Genomic DNA, 24,143 nt, shown 5'->3' with positions numbered 1-24,143 from the left:
AAAAAAGGAGACATACCATGTACATTTGCTTACATCAAGAAATAACACTTAACATTTCTACGACCATTAGTCTCTTTTGCATGTGTGTGATTAATTTTTTTTTCTTCCTGGTTAGTATATAATAGTCTTTTAACTTCATTAAATAGTATTGCTTTATACTCATATGTCATTATAATGTTTCCTCTTTTGGGAAATATTTTGAAATTTCTCACCTTTGCTGTTCTCTTTTGAGATGTATTTTTCCCTAAAGAAATGGTTGAGAGTAGGTTTCTCAACTATTTGTCATATATCACAAGTGGCAATTGCATCCCAAAGGAAAGAGAAACCTCCTTTCATTGTAGGGTCAAGCTGAGAAATTCAAGAACTGTAGCTTCTTTTTTTTTTTTCTGTATATAATATTATCACCATTTATATATCAGGCAGGTGTAAGGCAGGGAGTGCCAGGGAATTGTTTAAACTTCTCAAAGACAGGTTGGTTTTCTGGTATATAAGACAATTTTTTTTTTAATTTTAAGGCCTCATACAGAAATTTACCTATCAGTCCAAATTAGGGACCAGGATGTGACTGTTTTAGTCAGATTTTCATGACTGTGACCAAAATTCTGTACAAAAAAAAAATTTAGAGTAGGATAAGTTTATTATGGAGCTCACAATTTCAGAAGTCTCAGTCCAGAGATGTTTGCCTCCATTCCTTAGGGACTAGAATGAGACAGAACATCATGGCAGGACAGTCGGGTGGGGAAATACACCTGGGAAGATTGTGCCAGAAAGTGGAGAGTGCTCTGCTCAACAAGGATGAAATACAGTTGTCAAAGTCCTGCCCCCAGGATTCTTCTCCTCCTGCCATATCTTCCTTGCCTACAGCTACAACTTCATTCCTATCAGAGGCTTAATGCACTATAAAGACAAGACTCTCATATCCTAATTATTTAATATCTAAACCTTCTTGTCTTGTCTCATGCATGAGCTTTTGGGGAACAACAAATATCTAATCATACCACTAACATTTATAGGAATCTATGTACCTGTCTCTCATTACTGATTACTATAAGACAATAGATTTAAGAAGTCAGGATAAGGTTTCTTTCAATCTGACATCAAAATTCAGGTCCATTGGGTAATGTGGAATCCCAGACAAATGACTTTTTTACAAAACTCAACTATTTTAGTGGACATTTATATCCACATGAGGTGAGATATTTAACTGCAGCAATTTAGTATCTAAAATTCTTAGTTCAGAGTTGGAGTTGGTTATAAGCAGATCATCTACACATTGTGAAAGAATTTCTTGAGCCAATCATAAACCTCACTTAACAATTTTCAAAGACTTATGTTCAAAAAATTATAAAAATTAAATCTGTGTTTAAGAAAACCCAGTAATACTGGAGGTTGGTTTTGTATTGAAGACTTTTACTCAACAACAGTGATTGGGAATACCTTATCTGAGTAATGCATGGGAAATCATCTCTTACATTTCATACTTTAACCAGCCATTATTACCTGGTACTACAATTATTAAAGGATATAAATTTGGTACAATTGTGTGATTCTCTAAAACTATGTTACTCTTAGCTCTCAGATCCTGCACAAATTAGTAAGCACCAGTAGGATTTTTGAAAATTTATTTTCTTAAACAGGGAGGATTGGGTTATTGCATGGTGTGTGGCAAATACAATCGAATTCATCCTTTAAGAATTTGACCACAAGAGACTTCATTCGTGTTAACATTTCATTCTTTTTTTCAACCCTTAATGTATATATTTTTTATTGTAAAAAAATGGGATACAGGTTGTTTCTCTGTACATGACATAAAGGCATTACATTTGTGTAATCATAAATTTAAAAAGGGTAATGTTGTTTGATTCATTCTGTTATTTTTTCCTTCCCCCACCCATCTCACCGCTCTTTTCCCTCTATATAGTCCTTCCTTCCTCCATTCTTGTCCCCCTCCCTAACCCTAACTCTAACCCTAGCACTAAACCCTCCCACCCCCATTTTGTGTCATCATCCACTTATCAGCAATATCATTCGTCCTTTGGTTTTTTGAGATTGGCTTATCTCACTTAGCATGATATTCACCAAATTCATCCATTTGCTTGCAAATGCCAAAATTTTATCATTCATTATGGCTGAGTAATATTCCATTGTATATATATACCACAGTTTCTTTATCCATTCATCAATTGAAGGACATCTAGGTTGGTTCCACAATCTGGCTATTGTGAATTGAGTAGCTATGAACATTGATGTGGCTGTATCTCTGTAGTATGCTGATTTTAAGTCCTTTGGGTATAGGCCAAGGAGTGGGATAGCTGGGTCAAATGGTGGTTCCATTCCAAGTTTTCTAAGGAATCTCCACACTGCTTTCCAGAGTGGCTGTACTAATTCGCAGCCCCATCAGCAATGTATGAGTGTAACTTTCTCCCCACATCCTCACCAACATCTGTTGTTGCTTGTATTCTTGATAATTGCCATTATAATTGGGGTGAGATGGAATCTTATGGTGGTTTTGATTTGCATTTCTCTTATTACTAGAGATGTTGAACATTTTTCCATATGTTTGTTGATTGCTTGTAGATCTTCTTCTGAGAAGAGACTATTCATTTCATTAGCCCATTTGCCCATTGGATTATTTGCATTATTGGTGTAGAGTTTTTTGAGTTCTTTATAGATTCTGGAGATTAGTGCTCTATCTGAAGTATGAGTGGCAAAGATTTTCTCCCACTCTGTAGGCTCTTTCTTTGCATTGCTGATCATTTTCTTTGCTGAGAGAAAGCTTTTTAGTTTGAATCTATCCCAGTTATTGATTCTTGCTTTTATTTCTTTTGCTATGGGAGTCCTGTTGAGGAATTCTGGTCCTAAGCTGAAATGTTGAAGATCTGAACCTACTTATTCTTCTGTAATCTGCAGGGTCTCTGGTCTGATTCTGAGGTCCTTAATCCATTTTGAGTTTAGTTTCATGCATGGTGAGAGATACGGGTTTAGTTTCATTCTGTTGCATATGAATTTCCAATTCTCCCATCACCACTTGTTGACAAGGCTATCTTTTCTCCATTGCATATTTTTGGACCCTTGGTCTAGTATGAGAAGATTGAATTTATTTGGTTTTGTCTCTGTATCCTGTATTCTGTACCATTGATATACCTTTCTATTTTGGTACCAATACCAAGCCGTGTTTGTTACTATTTCTTTGTATTATAGTTAAAGATCTGGTATTGCAATACTCCCTGTTTCACTCTCCCTGCTAAGGATTGCTTTAGCTATTCTGGGTTTCTTATTCTTCCAGATGAATTTCATAATCACTTGCTCTATTTCTGTAAGGTAATCATTGGGATTTTAGTTGGAATTGCATAGAATCTGTATAACACTTTAGGTAGTATGGCCATTTTGACAATATTAATTCTTCCTATCCAAGAACATGTGAGATCTTTCCATCTACTAAGGTTTTCTTTAATTTCTTTCTTTAGAGTTCTGTAGTTCTCATTGTAGAGTCTTTCACCTCTTTTGTGAGATTGATTCCCAAGTATTTTATTATTTTTGAGGCTATTGTGAATGGAGTAGATTTCCTAATTATTCTTTCCAATGATTCATCACTTATGAATAAAAATGCATTAGATTTATGTGCATTGATCTTATATCCCACTACTTTACTGAATTCACTTATGATTTCTAAAAGTTTTCTGGTGGAATTTCCTGATTCCTCTAAGTATATAATAATATCATTAGCAAATAGGGATAGTTTGAGTTCTTCTTTTCCTACTTGTATCCCTTTAATTTCTTTGGTCTGTCTAATGCTTTGGCTAGAGTTTCAAGGATGATATTGAATAGAAGTGGTGAAAGAGGGCATCCCTGCATTGTTCCAGTTTTTAGGGGGAATGCTTTCAGTTTTTCACCATTTAGAATGATATTAGCCATGGGCTTAGCATAGATGGCCTTTACACTCTTAAGGAATGTTCCCACTATCCCTATTTTTTCTAGTGTTTTGAGCATGAAGGGGTGCTGTATTTTATCAAATGCTTTTTCTGCATCTATAGAAATAATCATGTGATTCTTGACTTTAAGTCTATTGATATGGTGAATTACATGTATTGATTTCCAGATGTTGAACCAACATTGCATCCCTGGAATGAAGCCCACTGGATCATGGAGCACTATCTTTTTAATATGGTTTTGTTTGTGATTTCCTAAAATTTTGTTGATAATTTTTGCGTCGATGTTCATTAAGAATATTGGTGTGAAATTTTCTTTCCTCGATGTGTCTCTGTCTGGTTTAGGTATCAGTGTGATATTGGCTTCACAGAATGAGTTTAGGAGGGTTCCCTCCTCTTCTATTTTATGGAATAGTTTGAGAAGTATTGGAATGAGTTCTTCATTAAAGGTTTTGTAGAACTCAGCTGAGAACCCATCTGGTCCTGGACTTTTCTTTGTTGGTAGGCTTTTAATGACTTCTTCAATTTCATTACTTGAAATTGCTCTATTTAAATTGTGTATGTCCTCCTTGTACAGTTTAGGCAATTCATATGTCTCTAAAAACCTGTTGATGTCTTCGAGGTTTTCTGTTTTGTTGGAGTATAGATTTTCAAAATAGCTTCTAATTGTGTTTTGTATTTCAATCCTGTCTGTTGTGATATTTCCTTGTTCATTACGAATTTTAGTGATTTGGGTTTTCTCTCGTCTTCTCTTTGTTAGTGTGGCTAAATGTTTATCAATTTTGTTTATTTTTTCAAAGAACCAACTATTTATTTTCTCAATTTTTTTGTATTGTTTCTTTTGTTTAAATTTTGTTGATTTCAGCTCTGAGTTTAACTGTTTCCTGTCTTTTACTACTTTTAGTGCTGGTCTGTTCTTCTTTTTCTAGGGCTTTGAGCTGTAGTGTTAGGTCATTTTTTTGTTGAGTTTTACTTCTTTTATTAAATGTGGTCCGTGAAATAAATTTTCCTCTAAGTACTGCTTTCATAGTGTCCCAGAGATTTTGATATGATGTTTCTTTGTTCTCATTTACCTCTAAGAATTCTTTTAATTTCCTTCCTAATATCTTCTGTTATCCATTCATCATATAATAACATATAGTTTAATCTCCGGGTGTTTGAGTAGTTTCTCTTTTTTACTCTTTTATTTATTTCTAACTTCAATCCATTATGATCTGATAGAATACCAGGTAGTGTCTCTATCTTCTTGTATTTGGTAACATTCGCTTTGTGGCATAATATATGGTCTGTGTTAGAGAAGGATGCATGTGCTGCTGAGAAGAAAGTGTATTAGCACTTGGTTGGATGGTATACTCTATAAATATCTGTTAAGTCTAAATTATTGATTGTGTTATTGAGATATATAGTTTCTTTGTTCAATTTTTGTTTGAAAGATCTCTCCAGTGGTGAGAGAGGCTTGTTAAAATCAGCTAGAATTATTGTGTTATGGTCTATTTGGTTTCTGAAATTGAGACGGAGTTGTTTGACACACATGGATGAGCCACTGTTTGGGGCATAAGTGTTTATGATTGTTATATCATGCTGATTTATGTTTCCCTTAAGCAGTATGAAATGTCCTTCTTTATCCTTTCTGACTAACTTTGGCTTAAAGTCCACATTATCTGAAATTAGGGTGGATACTCCAGCTTTTTTGCTGAGTCCATATGCTTGGTATGTTTTCCCCCATCCTTTCACCTTTAGTCTATGGTGTCTTTTTCTATGAGGTGAGTCTGTTGCAGGCAACATATTGTTGGATCTTTCTTTTTAATCCAATCTGCCAGTCTATGTCTTTTGATTGATGAATTTAGGCCATTAAAATTCAGGGTTATTATTGAGATGTGATTTCTATTCCCGGTCATTTGGTGCATTTTATTTATTTATTTATTTATTTATTTATTTATTTATTTAATTATTTATTTATTTGACACAACTTTGTTCCTCCTTTATTTGACAATTCCTTTAGGATAATTCCTCCCTTTCCTCATTTTCTTCTTTGTTGTTCATCTCTTCCTCATGGAATATTTTCCTGAGAATATTCTGTAATGCTGCCTTTCTATTTGTAAATTCTTTTAGCTTTTTTTTTTTACCGTGGAAGGATTTTATTTCATCATCAAATTTGAAGGAAAGTTTTGCTGGGTATAAGATTCTTGGTTGGCATCCACTTTCTGTCAGGGCTTGAAAACTGTTGTTCCAGGCCCTTCTAGCTTTTAGGTCTGGATTGAAAAATCTGCTGATATCCGCATTGGTTTCCCCCTGAATATAATTGGGTTCTTTTCTCTCACAGCCTTTAAAATTCTGTCTTTATTTTGTATGTTAAGTATTTTCATTGTAATGTGTCTTGGTGTGGGTCTGTTGTAATTTTGTGTATTTGGAGTCCTATAAGCCTCTTGAACTTGATTTTCCATTTCATTTTTTAGATTTGGGAAATTTTCTGATATTATTTCATTGAATAGATTGTTGATTCCTTTGGTTTGTTTCTCTAAGCCTTCCTCAATCCCAGTAATTCGTAAATTTGGCCTTTTCATGATATCCCATAGTTTTGGGAGATTCTGTTCATGATTTCTTACCATCTTCTCTGTTTGTTCAACTTTGTTTTCAAGGTTAAATATTTTATCTTCAATGTCTGAGGTTCTGTCATCCAGGTGTTCTATCCTATTGGATATGTTTCTATGGAGTTCTTAATTTAGTTCATTGTTTCCTTCATTTCAAGGATTTCATTCTTTTTCAATATCTCTAACTCTTCATTATAATGATCTTTTGCTTCCTGTATATGATCTTTTAACTGTCGATTGGTGTAATCATTCAATGACTGCATTTGCTCTTTCATCACTTCATTCAGTGCCTGCATTTGCTGTTTCATCTCATTATTTGCTTCTGTGATCATTTTAATTATGTACATTCTGAACTCATATTCTGTCATTTCTTCTGCCGTGTTGTCATTGGGTTTTATTGATGTAACATCTAGATTTGTTTGGGGCATTTTCTTCCCTTGTTTTCTCATATTGTTCAGGTATCAGTAGACCACTGAGATATTGCTTATTTCCTCTATTGACTTATAATGTCCCTGAAGATTTCTGATATATCCCCTCTTAGCCTTCAATAGGCTGAAGCCTTGGAGGAAGTTGATAATGCAGTGCTCCACAGGAAGCTGCCTCTCTAGGGGTCGTGGCCTTCAGGTGGGGTATATTTCCTGCTAGTGGGCAGAGGTGCCTCCACTTGTTGACCAATGGTCAGCCAAAGGGGAACTAGGCTGTGGGCTGAGGCAAGGCCTGTTTGGGCCTGTGTCTCTGGCTTTACCATCCTTGTGGGAGAACCTCACCCGGCAGGGAAGACTTACTCGGTGGGGAGGTCTTGCTGTTCAGTTCCCCTCCTAGAGGTTCCCCTCAATCTACAACTACCACCTGGGCTGAGCTGCCTTCCCCTGCAATGTTCCCATGGCCCGTTCCTACCTCCTGGTCCTGGGAGCCTCACCCTTTGCAGACAAGTCTCCTTTGGCTGCCTCTCCTCAGAGAATCTTCCTGCAGTTCTGGAACTTTTGCTCTGCTCCTATGCGTGTCTCTGTGTAGCTCTTCCACACTGTCCTGGAACTTTTGCTCCATCCCTAAGTGTGCCTCTGTGTGGCTCTTCCACCAAGCAGCCTCCTAGGTCCTGGGACCCTGCTCTACACCTAATCACCTGCCTATGTGGCCCCTCCTCTGAGCAGACACCTGGAGCCCCGTATATTCACTTCAAGTCCCAGTGACCCACCACACACCTCTTTCTCTGGACTGCCGCCTGGTGTTCCGGTGTGGTAACTAGGAGTCCAAGCAACTCACATCGTGCCTCCTCCTCCTGCCAACTCTCCATATCCCTGGGCAGTACTCTGAGTCCAAGTGGCCTGCCCCATTCCTCCTCCTCCTGGGTAGCCTCCAGGTGTTCAGGAGCAGTTGGTTTGTGTCCAAACAACTGGCCACTGGCCTCCTCCTCTGAGCAGCTGCCCAGAGCTCTGATGCAGTCACTCCGAGTCCAAGCAATCTGCCGTGCTCGTTCTCCTCCTCCTCCAGGCAGGCCCCTGTGTTCAGGAGTGGTCTCTCTGAGTCCAAACATCTCTCCTCGCAACTCCTCCTCTGGGCAGCCACCTGGAGCCCCAGTGGTTGCTCCGAGTCCAAGCACTGTGCTGAGCAGCCTCATCTATTATGCTCCCAGTTGTCTGAGTTCACTGCTCTAGTGGGGGGAGTGCTGCCTCACTGGGAAGCTCTACTTCCCAAAGTTCCCTGTGTTCTGGGACTACCGCCGCATCTGGGATACCTCCCCAATGAGAGAGACTCACCAGGCAGTTCTGAGTTGGTCTCAAGTCTCTCAATATCTCCTGTTTTGAATCCTGAGTACTGGAGCAACATGAAATGTAGCCACCCTCTAGTCTGCCATCCTGAAACATCCACTAAACAACCTTTGATGGGAAAATCTTCATGCCAACCCTGCAACTATAATTATAGCAACTCAGAAGGCTGAGACAGGAGTATCACAAGTTTAGGCCACTCTCAGCACCTAGCAAGACCCTTATAATGGAGAGAAGGAAAGCTGAAAACAATTTCAACCAGCTGCAGTCTCAGGTCACTCCAACTGGCAGCTCAGTGACCAACACAAAAAGGGGTTAACAATTTTAGTCCTTGCTTATTCTCTCTCAGTACATAGCCCTCAAGCCAAGTACAACCTTTGTCTTGGGCTTCTGGGTCCCAAAATCCATGACATTTCATTTGGATCCCTTCATAAAATGGAGGATGCAGCCTGTTCCCACAGAGACCCACTAGAGTGTTCAGTGGGAAGCAATGCAGTCAAGGCTGCTCCAGCCGTAGCCAGACCAACATTTCATTCTTAATGGGGTATTTTTTCTTCATGGGGGATTGCCACCTCCTTGAGCAAAAAATTCAGATAGTATTCATCATTCTTTTTATGGTTCCTTTTACTAATGTAGCCTTATTTATTTATTTCTTTTGACCATGATTGTACCCATGGATACATATCCCCAGCGATTTTTATTCTTTTTTTTTTTTTTTTTTTCTTGAATCAGGGTCTCACTAAGTTTTTTAGGGCCTTGCTATGTTGCCTAAGGTGGCATTGAAATTATAATCCTCTTGCTTCCTCCTCCCAAATAGCTTGGATTAGTGATATGTGCCACTGTGCCTGACTCAGTCATTTGTTTTTAAAAAATCTCTATCAAAAATTGATTTCTGAGCGCTGGAGAAGTGCAGTTCCCCCTGGTTACCAACTCGTCCGTTCTCCTTTCACGCTCCCGGCGCCGTGAAAGAGCGCTCACCAAAGGCGGAGCCGTTCCTCCGTACAGTGCCGCCACAGCTGTTGCATCTACCCGGAGCTAGTGCGCTGTCTTCCTCCACCACCACTGACAGGTGCCCTCAGGGAGCCGCCGTCCGAGATGTCCAGCGAGGAAAGCTACCGGGCCATCCTGCACTACCTGACAAACGAGCGCGAGCCCTACGCGCCGGGCACCGAGGGCAATGTCAAGCGTAAAATCCGCAAGGCTGCCACCTGTTACGTGGTGCGTGGCGGGACTCTGTACTACCAGCGGCGGCAACGGCACCACAAGACCTTTGCGGAGCTAGAGGTAGTACTGCAGCTGGAACGGCGCCGGGGCCTCATAGAGGCGGCACACCTGGGCCCTGGCCGCACTCACCACACCTGGCATCAGACCTGGCACGACTTGTCCAAGACGTACTGGTGGCAAGGTATATTAAAGCAAGTCAAAGATTACATTAAACAGTGTAGCAAATGCCAGGAGAAACTAGATCGCTCCAGGCCAATATCAGATGCTTCAGAAATGTTGGAAGAATTGGGACTAGACCTTGAATCTGGAGAAGAAAGTAATGAATCAGAAGATGACCTGAGCAACTTTACTTCACCTCCAACTACAGCCTCTAAGTCTTCAAAAAAGAAACCAGTATCCAAACATGAACTTGTATTTGTTGACACCAAAAGAGTAGTAAAACGATCTTCTCCAAAACATTGCCAGGCTGTCTTGAAACAACTGAATGAACAGAGACTATCCAATCAGTTCTGCAATGTTACTTTGTTAATTGAAGAAGAGTACAAAGCTCATAAATCTGTTTTGTCAGCTAATAGCGAATATTTTCGAGATCTTTTTATTGAAAAAGGCACTGTTTCAAGTCATGAAGCTGTGGTGGATCTTTCTGGTTTTTGTAAAGCAAGCTTCCTTCCTTTGCTGGAATTTGCCTATACTTCTGTACTAAGTTTTGACTTCTGTAGCATGGCTGATGTGGCCATTTTAGCTCGTCATCTTTCATGTCAGAAGTTTTAGAAATTTGTGAAAGTGTACATAAACTAATGGAAGAAAAGCAGTTAACAGTATATAAGAAGGGTGAAGTACAGACAGTTGCATTTACCCAGGACTTATCAGAACGCAGTGGAGGTATAGCACCTCCAGTGGCTAGCAGTGAAGGAACCACAACAACTTTATCTAATGAACTTCGGGGATTGTGAAATTGTACTACTGGTAAATGGAGACTTGCCAGAAGCTGAGCAGAATGGAGGACTAGGACGACAGCCTGAGCCTCAGGTTTCTTCAGCAGCTGAATCTGCTCTGTCATCTGTAGGATGTATAACTGATTCCCATCCTGAAATGGAGTCTGTTGATTTAGTAAGAAAAAACAACCAGTCAAAACTAGAAACTTCAAACATCAGAGAAGATGGCATAGTTTCTAATTTTCATCTTAAAATTTCAAAAGTGAATATAATTGGTAATTCTCAAGAGAACAGTGATATGGGAAATGATACATCAGTTGAAGAAATCTGTATTGAAGACATTTCAAAACATAGGCAGAACTTGGGCCAACCTTTGAAGGATCAGGAAAATCTAGTTACACCAACAGAAAAGACAGACCCTGGACCTGATGATGATACTTACAGAAGCAGGCTTCGGCAGCGTTCTGTTAATGAAGGGGGGTATATCCGACTTCACAAAGGCATGGAGAAAAAGCATCAGAAACGAAAAACCATTCCCAAGTCAGCGGTTCAACAGGTAGCCCAGAAATTAGTTCAAAGAGGGAAAAAGATGAAACAGCCAAAAAGGGACTCTAAGGAGAATGCTGAAGAAGTGTCCCATAAATGCGGGGAATGCGGAATGGTTTTTCAGAGACGGTATGCCTTTATAATGCACACACTGAAACATGAAAGAGCTAGAGATTACAAATGTCCATTATGTAAAAAACAGTTCCATTACAGTGCCTCAGTGCAAGCACACTTTATTCGACACACCAGAAAGGATGCACCGGCATCATCCTCATCCAATTCCACATCTAACGAAGCATCAGGAACATCATCTGAGAATGGCAGAACCAAACGAGAATTTATTTGTTCTATATGTGGAAGAACATTACCTAAATTATATTCTCTCCGAATACATATGTTAAAGCACACAGGTGTAAAACCGCATGCTTGCCAGGTCTGTGGAAAGACTTTTATCTATAAACATGGTCTGAAATTACACCAGAGTCTCCATCAATCACAAAAGCAATTCCAGTGTGAACTATGTGTTAAGTCATTTGTTACCAAACGGAGTCTTCAAGAACATATGAGTATTCACACAGGAGAGTCCAAGTACTTTTGCTCAGTTTGTGGAAAGTCTTTTCACAGGGGCTCTGGACTCAGCAAGCACTTAAAGAAACACCAACCAAAGCCTGAGGTTCGAGGCTATCATTGTACTCAGTGTGAGAAAAGTTTCTTTGAAGCAAGAGATCTTCGCCAGCATATGAATAAACATCTTGGTGTAAAACCATTCCAGTGCCAATTTTGTGATAAGTGTTATAGTTTGAAGAAAGATTGGTATTCCCATGTGAAGTCTCATTCTGTCACTGAACCTTACAGGTGTAATATATGTGGCAAAGAATTTTATGAAAAAGCTTTATTCAGAAGACATGTAAAGAAAGCCACCCATGGGAAGAAAGGGAGAGCAAAGCAAAATCTGGAACTAATATGTGAACAATGTGGAAGAAAATTCACTCAGCTGAGAAAGTATAGGAGACACATGAACAACCATGAAGGAGTTAAGCCATTTGAATGCTTAACATGTGGAGTAGCTTGGGCTGATGCCCGATCTCTGAAACGCCATGTTCGAACACATACTGGTGAACGGCCGTATGTCTGTCCTGTGTGTAGTGAAGCCTACATAGATGCTCGAACACTTCGTAAACATATGACTAAATTCCACAGAGACTATATGCCTTGCAAAATTATGCTGGAAAAAGACACAGTTCAGTTTCATAACCAAGGAACTCAAGTGGAACATGCTGTTAGCATCTTAACTGCAGACATGCAGGAACAAGAAAGCAGTGGTCCTCAAGAACTTGAGACTGTGGTGGTGACAGGAGAAACCATGGAAATTCTTGAAGCTGTTGCAGCTACTGAAGAGTGTCCATCAGTATCTACGCTTTCTGACCAAAGTATTATGCAAGTGGTTAATTATGTATTGGCCCAACAGCAAGGACAGAAGCTATCTGAAGTTGCAGAAGCTATTCAAACTGTTGAAGTAGAGGTGGCACATATTTCAGAAGCAGAATGAGTATAGTAGTGACAAAAAGAAGAGACATCATATTTATACTGAACTCACAGAACATTTGTTTACAATTTCATGTGACTATCCACTTAGAGTTTATATATGTCAAGGTTCTGGGCTGTTGGTGACATTTCTAAACTCCAGCCACTGAATTCTGTAGAAAAGTCCATTTACTGTAAAGAAATTGAAAACAAATCTATATGATGGTAATAGTTTATCATGGTATGCCCTTTATGAATTAATGTTTGTAAACAACTGTACTAAATTTAAAGCTGTACAGTATCATTTGTATTTTGACATTATTTTATTATATATTCTGAGTTTAAAAGGCTGCACCAATTAGCTTTTCTTCTGTTTTATTCTCAACATATAGAGGTTCTGTGATTTCAGTTGCCCTGTTTGTGAATTAAAAAGCAAATTCTAATATAAAGCATTTCAGTAGGATGCATAGGTGTATTACATTTTTAAAATACTTTAAGATCTGTGATTCTTACTATTTATTTTAAGCCCACATCAGGGGTTCTTTATTCTGTTTTAAAGCACTAATAATGAGTTACATGTTGTAATCAAGTTTGCACAATATATTTAACAATATGGGAAACCCATAAATAAATAGCTAATTTTAATATGCCATTAAAATGCATGAGATGCCTTTTAAAGCCTTACTGTACTATCTCTTCAAGGCAGGTAATTGACAATAAGAAAAGAGTACTGTTATAAAATTGTTGATGGGCAGTTTCTCCTTGATAATGTAGGAACATAAATAAAGACCAAAAAAAACCCACATTCTTTTATTGAAGAATGAACAAGTTACGTTTCATGTTTTCAACTTTTGCATCATGTTTAATTGTTTTATTTTGTTGAAAAACTGAAGTTGAGAAATAAGACAGCAATATAGACATCTACAGTTGTCCTGTGGATATCTCATAATTGTCCAGTAATTTCCAAATATTGAAAATTCTTCAGTGCAGCCCTCTTCATAGTATACTACTTGAAGAAATTAATGGGTTATGGTCCTACCAAATTGTTGAAAATATTTTGAAAAGTTACCTCAACACTAAATTAATACATGTGTTTGATTTTTGAATTCTTGCCTCTTTAAGCTGTCCAACTTTCTGATTATCAAAATAACCATGGGGAAATGCCACATTTCTCTCTAGGAAACTACCATTCAAACTATAATTGTTAAAATGAAGCTTTTAGGTATTAGAAGCTGTTATAAGGTATAAAATTAAGATATAAGCAAATTATATGTAAATCATTCCTAAAGCACAAGAAAAGAATGTGCCTTGATGTACATATATTATTCAGATGCTTATTTCAGTTTACTTTAAAAATGGCTTTATGGATAAAGAATAAATGTGATAGCTGTGCATGCATTATACTTAGATATGTAATATTTGCATTTGCAAATTTCCTGTTGTTTTGGTAGTTGTGTGGCTGACTTTCAGTTTTAAGGAGTGAATCAACATACAGCCCATACATTATAATGTCTGCTTGTTTACCGTATCTTTCAGTTAGTGAAAAAGTATTTCAATCTATTAAAATTTGGAATTGTGTCTTTTATGTTCCATTTTCACCATTGTTAATTAGATTTAGTTAATTGTATAAGATAATTAATGTATGTCATAAATATATAAATAAAAGATGTTGAATCTTGCTTAAAAGCAAAAAAAATTGATTTCTGTTTTAAAAAATGATTATATTTGTATTTTTCTTTACATGAGCAAGTATTTTTAATGTATAAAATGTTTATATTTTTATATATGCATACATAAAATGTAAATATCATTTGATTCAATTAATTTTGCTGTCTTTTTAACATGTCAATTGCTCTTTTCATTAATAACAACTGAACTCCTCTGATAATTGTTTTAATATTCAAAATGCCTTTTCACTTTAATGATTCTTTAAATCTGAATTCCAAATCAAATAAATTTTGGTAAAAATTGAGTTCTACCATTTATTGAATACTTCATGAAATATACAAATGAACATTGTTACTGCTGTCATATCACTTATGAATTTATGACTTAAGATATGAAAAGCTTATAGAGTGTTATGTACATACTTAAAATAATCAAAAAAGATTATTATCAAGGCAGGCAAAATGGTGTATTACACTGAGGAAGCATGTCTCCTAAGTCAGTTATTCAGAAATTAAGTAGTGGAAATAGTACTTTTCTCTGAGGTTCCAAGTGAAAAATGTGCTCTTGCTGAACCAGAGATTGTTCAACTCATTAAATTGATCTAAAAATGTTACCCTGCATTTCCCAATCATCAGTGGAGAGCTGATCCAGAAGTCATTTTGAAAGTATACTACAGCTGTGCCAATGGGTAGTGAAAATCAGGATCTGGGAGATTGTGGCTAGACCTGCATAAACCTATCTGAGTCTAGCAAATACTTAAGTGAGCTTAACAAACACAGGAAAAACTAAAAATAAAAGAGAGAGCATTTTTGCCGTGCTAAACTCTCATTTGAAGGTTACAGAGCACTCAACTCTCTCCAATGCTAAGAGTCCTGTGGCTCAAAGGACCTCAAAGACCAGCCACAACAAATCAAAATGATGATATAATGGGTGTCAGGGCACTTGACCATTTGATTGCCTACATGACTGATACTTAGCTCTTCTCAGACCACAGCACCCACTTTTCCCTAACACCCACCTATTTTATCATCTTCTGAGTCACTGACATCAACACATTGTAGTGTCCTCCCTGTTCCTAGCACTGCCAGTTGTTTGACATACAAGTGGTTCTGGCCAGCCTTACCTGACTGGTCCCTGGGATTATAATCTCTCTGGGCTCCTGAAAACCAGGGACAAACTCTGCTAACGCCTTCAGCCTCACACCCTGTCTACCAGTTGACCTACTAAACCTGCAGTTTCACTGCTTGGTCCTTAGCCCAGCATGCCAGATGGCAAAATTCCTGCCAGGCCAATGATACCCAAGCACTTGCATTGCTATCTGACCCACAGGCTGTCCCAATCAGACCACCATTATACCACCTGACCTGCCCAATCTATCACAGATTGTCATCTGCCTAGCTTTAAAAGAATAGTGACTCAACAATACCAGCAAATCACCACAAAATAAAGCAAAAAGAACCTTACTAAAACTAAGTGTCTGCAACCAGAAATTTCACCTATGGGAATTGCTCTTAGAGAACCCAAAGGGGAAAATAGACTGATAATGGATGGACAGCTCTTACCATTCCACCCTTTACCAATCTCACAATAAGGGAAGTTTAGAAATCATAGAACCCTGCTGGAAACTTGGTGAGCAACAAACTAAAAAGGAAGGACTCAACATGGTATGTCCATAAACCCACAATCAGTTCAAACCTCAAGAAGAAACAAAATCAATTGAGAACAGACAGCAAACATATGCTCGCTATTTGTCAAACATAGTCAAAAATGACTCCATAATTTCTTAACTTTTCATTCAGATTATTCACTTTTGGGGGTTATGCTTTCTGTTGTTTTGGGTGTTTTGTTTTACTTTAATTCCTACTAATTTGGTCAAGAACACCTATACATATAAAAATTTGTTTCTCCTTCATAGTTTCTAGTCTTCTTGTTGAAGGTAATTATTTTTTGTGATCATTTTTTTAAACATCAAGGTTTTGATTAGCATAGCTTGAATTTGTTTTGTATTCTGTTTTGCAGAACTGTATTCTCTGTTTACCTTGTCTCCCCCTCCCTTTTCTATTGTGAACAACCAAATTCTATCCTCACTCTTGCTTTGTATTCTTTGTTCTATTTTTCTCCCTCTTCCTCATTAACACATCCTATGTTACCACTGCATCTGTCCTATTTACGCTTTAAACCTGAAAAAATTTTCTGCCTTTTTGTCCCTTCTATCCTCATACTGAATTATATCCTTAACATCTCTTAATGCTATATAATGTCCTCCCCTACCAACAAGTACAGAGCAGTAATTAATATGGCAGAAATCATAGAAAACACATATTGTTTGATTTGTGCCAGACACAGTTAATGATAACTGATGGAAATTGCTGATCCTTCTATATCTGTATATTACACCAAGAAACACTGTAGATGTCAAAACACAGTGAAGTACCTAATGCACTGCTGTATATTGTTGGCATGGGTTTTTGATATAATTGGCCTCTGTCCCCAAACTGTGAAGTGCTTATAACATAGAGGAACATTATAAACTCATGAGATAGTAACTCTACTGCTTCAGATCCATCCAGAGGGTTGGGTGGACACTCAAACAATATGAGAAATGAGTGGAACAAACCATACCAAAAAAACTAGTATATCTTATCAACAGATTCCATTGATACAACAATGGAGGAAATGTTAGAGATGATATATAGATAGCTTATTGTTCAACTGATCTATGAGGTAAAAGATGACAAAATAAATCAAAGCAGAGAGAAAGTAGGAGTGAAAGGTAACTTCAATAAGGAGATATAGATATTTCAGAAGAATTAATTGGAAATTCTCAACATGAAGGTATTAATAAATCAAATTAAAAATCCAGTGGAAAGCATTACCAACAAATGAGACCAGAAGAAGATATATTTTTCAGGACTTAAAGACAATCCATATGATCTTAAAGAAAAATATGACAACAGATTAATGATGTTAAGGTACTATGAACAGAAATTTTAAGATGAAGGTTCTGAAATATAAACTAAATAATGCACAATCTTAAAAATAAAATAACATCAGGAAATTTCTCATGTCTTAAAAAGAAAATGAAAACTCAAATACAGAAATTATACAGGACTCCAGATATACAATTTTGCAAGAGACTCTTGAAGACACATCATTTTGAAAGTGCCCAAAATACAAGTAAAAGAATCTTAAAGCAGGAAGATTAAGACTAGTCACTTTTTTAGAAAAACCAATTCTCATCCAAGTTCTACCAGGCTTTTAAATAAGAACTAACATCAATTCTCCTCAAAATTTTCCATGAAATAGGAAATTAAGGCATGTTTCCAAACTAATTCTGTGATACTTGTAACTTGATACCATAATCTGTTTGAGAATTACAGAAACTTATTCTTTCTGAGTAAGCATAATTTCCCTTCATATTTTTTAATTAATTATAATTATTTAGTTTTCTTCCCTTGCCGAATGCCTTCTGGGAACTTCTTACAAAAATGTTGATGGAGAAGTTATCTAACAAAAAAAATTTTCAGAAGCTTAGGTTGATTTCTCCTGTTGTCATTGAAGACGTACTGCTCTTTGTTTATCAAGTTTTTGATTTTTTAAAAAATCTTCTGTTTCTCTCCAGTGATGTCCCAGTTTATTCAATTTAACCAAACAAACTCCTCTTTGCCAGTGAGTGTCAGCATGAGCTAAAAGATTTTCTGTTATTTGTGGGTCTCCACATGGTATATGCACACTTTTGGAGAATTTTATGCCAATCCATTGCAAAAAATTAATATCCTAAGTCTGTTTAACATTATTTATATATTTATTCATTAAAATTATCTTATACATGCCCTTTGTAAATACTTGTAAAGGATTTTTAGTGAAATGAAAGGTAAATTCACAATAATTGCTCATTTTTTGGTCCATAGTGATAGTTGCAATTTGTAGTTATATAAAACTGTAAATAATATATCTATGGTTATATATAAATTGTTGGTTAAATTTTACTTTCCCTCTTTCTTTAAATTTATATTGTAGGTTTCATGTTGTAGAATAGGTTTCCTCCCTTCACATATTACTGTTTTATTTTTGGCTATATTTTATGAATATAAGGCAATTTCTATTACTTCAGAAGTTAGTACAATATTGAAATTAATATATGCATGATTTTTGTTTCTATTGCCAAAAAAATTATATGTACTTTACCTTGTTTCTATAACTATTACACCTTTTTAAATGAGTTTTATTTTTTACTTATATTGTTTTTATCCTGCCTATGTACATAGTAATGAATATTTTCCATAATTAATGTAATAGGGATAGATTCCAGGGGTACTCTATTAATGGGCTACACCCCAAACCCTTTGTATCTCATGAAGTTATTGAAGATGGCCTTGAGATTATAAATTTCCTGCCTCAGAATTACACTAATAATTCTGGATTATATGCAGGTTATATGCATGCCCTTTATGTATATATTTATCAATTTGCTCTTATTTATAGGATAAAGACCATAGCATTTTAAACTTAGCTTTCAAACATTTTACCATTGTTTTTATTTTTATGTTTCTGAAAATTTAATTGTGATCAAAACTACAAAAGAGTGCTTGATCTCTTCAATATATCATGTATACTGTGCAGCAATGTTAATTCAAATTGTGTTGTAATATATCTGTAGAAGGTTTACATCTCAAAAATCAATAAATCAATTCCATGTAAACAAGCACTCATTTCTGTCTTTTCTCATCAATAATGTACTTATTATTTCTTTTCAGAATAATTTTTTGTTTATTTGTTTGTTTTGGTGTCTTATATAAGTATAGTTCTGCTATATTTTTCTTTGTGGTAGTGACATATTTCAATTATCAAAATGTACTGAGGATTTATCTTGATTATAGATTTTGCAAAAATGTACTATTTTTAACTTGAAAAATATTATTTAGTTTCTATAATCCAAATTCCTCCATTCACTCTTTTCAAGGGGTATTTGTTTTGCTTCCCCATGGTAGCTCTGTTAAATACTATTAAAACAATCATTGGTGTTCAAATGTCTTATTTGGTATATGTGCAAGAACTTATTAAAGTCAGAATTCACTATGTTCTTCAGTCTTATTTGATGTCACTATTGCCATTTGAATATTGTAGTGTTTAATGTTTTTATATCATGAAAAAATTTTCTTCCAATTTTATTTCTATTTTTGATATACCATAAAACTTTGAGATTCCATAAAATTGCAAGATTATGTTGTTTTCTGCCACTGCAAAAAAAAAAAAAAAAAAAAAAAAAAAACAGATTTATTTGGAGTTTCCAGGTATCTTTGTGGAATATAAAAGTCTATTAATTTAATCTTTTCAATCTGGAAAATGATCATAAGCAACCTTATTCAATCAATTGCCACATATGTGTGGATTTTTGAATATCCTTTCCAAGTTTTGATTTTCAAATTTATTCTATTTTGATCACAAAATAATTTTAATATTTAAATATCTATTAACCTTTAGTCTTTTCCTTTCCTACTGGTTGATTGAATTTAATGTTTCATATGCTATTGAGAACAATTACTATATAAGTCAAATATGTTTAAATTATTTTCAAAGTCTTCTGTTTTTTGATTACCATTTTGATTGACTTCCCTTACAGCAAGTATGGATTGATGTCTCCTAGAATTAAAATGTTGCTTTCTATTTCTTTGCTAAATTTTTCAATCTTAACTTTTTATTTCTTTGAAGTACAATGTGTTGAAATTATATTTACTTTTATTACAGTATTCTAAGAAAAGCTCTTTTTTATCTTCAAATAATATTCTATGTTGCCTCTTCAAATCTTCTTTGTTATATTTAAAATATATTTTATCTCATGTAACTTCTTGCTTTAAAATTTCATATATCATAATTTGGCCACACAAGCTTTTTTATAGCCACATTTTTATGTAATGCTTTTCTAATCTTTTGCTTTCATTCTGCATGTTTCCTTAGATATAGAGTTTCAAGTAGATTGCATATATTTTTATTTCTTTTAGATTTATTATTTTCCTTTTTTAAATTTTAATTTGTTCTTTTTATATATAAAGTAAAAAGTTATACTTGTAGTATAATTTCCCATGTTTGGGGTTGTATGCAATGTGAAGTTACACTGCTCATATATTCAAATATGAGCATAGAAAAGTTATGTCTGTTTCAGTCTATTGCCTTTTTTATACCCATCTCCACTTCCTTCCTTTAATTCCACTTTATTTAATCCAATTAAACTTTATTCTCCAGTCCACAACTCATTGTGTTAACCCCACATATCAAAGAGAACATACAGATTTATGAATTGATATTTTACTACCTCTACATTTAACATTCACCAGGACTTCTAAACATCTAGACAAACTAATGGTTTCAACTAAAAACTCAATTTTTCCACTGTATACATTCAGTCTTGAAGGAAGTGCAAACATTTAACAATAGTTCCAATTTAAAGATGTCTTTAAAATATGAGCATATTTGTCCTTCAACAATCCAGTCTGCTATAATGCTCCAATTTTAAGGAGAAAATCCTTCTTAAAAAATTTTAAAAAAACATACAAAAGTTTGTTTACTGATTCTCCTTTTGTCATAAATGGCAACCTCTTTAACATCTAAAAAAGGTGCATGTAGAAAAAGACACATTTGTCCTTTATATACACTATATAAAGAGCAATAAAAAACAAAGCCCATACACATAGTAACAATAGTTCCTTTTACCTCATTGTAAGCACACTGCCATGGTACTCCAAAGAACCAGCATACAATGGTTATTACTCAACAGGGATTTTGGTTATTATCCTCCACAAAACATTTCATAGAATGTTTTAAATTAATTTACAGAATGTTTTATATTTTATTGCTTCTACTTTTAAATTAGTGTATCTCAAATGTTGATAGTTCAAAAAACCCAGCATTATCAAATATATATACAGGAATGAGGAGTAACCAAGAAATGGTTATAATATGAAAAATATCTTTTACACATAACCAGTCTTGCCCAGGATCCTCCCTTCTCATACTCAGATTTTCTTCATGTCCTTACCTCTGAATAAATGTGAACAATGTCGCTGAGAGAGGTGGCCTAACAATTCCTTTCAAAATCATTCCCAGAGGACATTGCTGGCTTTTTAAAGCGAATGGATATTTGCATAACCTTATATTCTAAATGCAACATATATCAGTAACCTCTTTAAAATTTAGAATGTGCAGATATAGCAAAAGTTTTAATAGGTTGGGGGAAAGATGAGAGCAGGTTTTTCATAATATATATACATGTCTTCTACAAATGTCCAGTAAATCTTCCTGAAAGGTGTTGGACATTTCCAATAGATCATATAGTTTTTACCCTGCAGTTTCTTTTTTTGTAGAACAAACCACAATGGTCCAAAGGTGTTCACTGTTCCGTCAATCATGCTCCACAACTTCACTCACCTGGGATGGATAAGATTTTTGTTTTCCTTCTCAGGACAAGGTGTCATCAAATGGAACCTGCACACAGTGGACACAGTGGGCCCTAGTCTGTGCTAATTGAACAAACTTTATGTCATTAATTTGTCCCCCTTCTGGACTCAGCACTTTTAGTTGACTACAATTATTCTTGAAATACCATGCCCCCAACATGCAATGGTGCCATTTTTTCAGTGCTAGCTTTGGCTAGGATGGACAGTATTGGGCCAGGAGACCAGGGGACTTGACACCCAAGGATTCCTGGGTCTAGGGTCAGAAAGGCCAATGTGACTATAGTTCATGCACACAAAGCTTCCAATCCTTCACAGCCTAGGCCAACCCTTGGGCAGTCACAGTGGGAGTTCTGGGACTCTGCAGGGCAGAGACTGTTCTTTCCCTGGGACCTGCATCTTATCTATCAGTCTGGGGCTGAAGGAACACAGAAGGTTCCTAGAGCAGTTCATGCTCCATTTCTTGCCACTCTTTCTTTGCCACAACTAATATGGTAGTTTCTTCTTTAGATTTAATTTTGTTAGCCAACATTTTTTATTTGTTTTATAATAATGTATTAGTATTCAAATGAAATTTGAAAAGTGAAGAACTAACTACTCTTATTTTGTAAGTTGCTTTCTATATTTCTTATAATTTTTTTTCCTAATTTGCTCAAAGGTTTAACATATGGTTCATTGCTTTTAATAGTGGCAAACTTTGATTTATCTCACACTTCCCTTTATATATTTTTATAGTCACTTCCCTTTATATCTAATACAGGTTTTCAATTTTTCACAGGATCTCAGTAAGTTGCTAAGACTGGCTTTGAACTGAAGGTCCTCCTTACTCATCCTCCCCTATTTTGCAAGTACTACAGATTTCCACACAATTACTGCCACTCTCAGATAATTTTTCATAAGGATTTATTCACATACAGAATTTCTCCTTATTTGTATTAACATTTTTTCTCTGAATTTGACTCACCAAACTTAGTTGGAATTATTATTCAGTGTTTTTTGGATAATGTATAACTCACTTATCTTATGTTCCATTCCTAATATTTCGGTTCATTAATTTAGACATGATTTCCTTTGTCTTTATGTGCTGTACTATTTTTAATTGATTTTTACATTAAAAAACAGTCGACAATAAATTATACAGTCATTTGGGAAAAAGCATGGAGGATTTAAAATAAATTTTAAAAGTCAAGTATAGTTTCAAACTACATATTTGAAATCTCATCTAATTGTGAGATCATGTGAAAGGATATCAAGTTTGAGTCAAGTCACAGAAATTTAGAAACAGTATGTCCCAAACAATTTTAAAATAACTTTTGTTTTAGTTCTCTGGTATAGGACCCTTGGACTTGCTCTCAAACATCACATATAAAAACAATAAAAGTAGAATGAATTCATGATCCAGAAATATCAGTCTAAATATATATCCATAGGAGATTAAATCAGAATGTTGAAGACAGAGCCTCGGTATTGTGTTCAGTGCAAAAAGCATGGCTCTCAATATTTAAGTTATAAAATAAACCTATGTGCCCACCAATAATTGTAGGATTAAAAATGTGGTATTTATATGCTATTACTAATTTGCTATAAAATAAAAAAAGTATTGTCATTTAAAGTGATATAGGATTAATATGCAGGACTTTGCATTATGTGAAATACAGTAGATACAAAAAGTCAGATGCAGGAGCATCTGATTTGCATGTGAAAGAAACTCAAGGTATAATTGTGGTCACCAGGTACTGTGTTTTGTGAAGGGTTTTTATATTGTTACTCAGAATCTACAAATTGTTATTTCAATGGGAAAAAGTGATCAAGAGTTTTGCTGTACCATATGGTGACCATTATGTAATATGTTCTTGAAAAATACTAATGAATAAATATAATATTTATAAATACAAAACAGATAATTATACAAAATAATATTTGTATTACTAATATTACAGGTGTTATTTCACCTTGTATAAATACATTTCAATACAAATGATATAATTTGTAAATATGCAAAGTTGAATTTGACAATAAAAAATCAGCAAATAACACAAATATCAAAAATAATTTTATTAGTCTTAATTTTTATGTGTTGGGTTCATCCAAGTAATATTGACATAGTTTCTGTAAGGCTTTTATTGCCTCTTCAACTTTTTTTTTGCATAATCTTCTAGACATGTATATGATTTTCTCATTAATTTTTTTTCTGTTTTTCCTTAAGATTTCCTATCCTCTTTAAATTTGTTGAATATCCATTGTTTTAGCATCCAAAAGCTACCTGTTACCTACAGATCTCTGTGTCTTGGGAGACAGAAACCAATTATCACACAGTCTTCAAAAAAGTCGGAAATGTTTGTGTGATTTTTACTTTGTTTATTTTACTGTGAGTGATGGTAGCTTGTAGATTTTTCCATAATTGCCCAAAACTATATTAGAGAAGAGGAAATACTATGGTACTTAAAAGATAAATTTATTTCCTGTACTATATTACTATTCCTAGTAATATATTCATCTTGGATACAGT

The 24,143-nt window shown here is 35.3% G+C and overlaps 1 long non-coding RNA gene and 1 pseudogene across 2 annotated transcripts in view; one reads left to right on the top strand and one right to left on the bottom strand.

Moving 5' to 3' along the window:
• LOC306652601 overlaps positions 1-24,143 on the bottom strand; it is a 1,049,053-nt gene that overhangs the window by 403,824 nt on the left and 621,086 nt on the right. The gene's annotated exons all lie outside the window — the stretch shown is intronic.
• On the top strand, positions 9,189-14,148 carry LOC306652602 (zinc finger and BTB domain-containing protein 11-like; annotated as a pseudogene). Its single transcript has one exon. The product of its transcript is annotated as a zinc finger and BTB domain-containing protein 11-like (transcript).

The sequence above is a fragment of the Sciurus vulgaris genome (assembly GCF_902686455.1).
Source record: "Sciurus vulgaris genome assembly, contig: HiC_scaffold_589_arrow_ctg1, whole genome shotgun sequence".
Taxonomy (NCBI): Eukaryota; Metazoa; Chordata; class Mammalia; order Rodentia; family Sciuridae; genus Sciurus; species Sciurus vulgaris.
The sequence above is the reverse complement of the archived record's forward strand: the minus strand, read 5'-3'. Positions and strand labels throughout refer to the sequence as shown.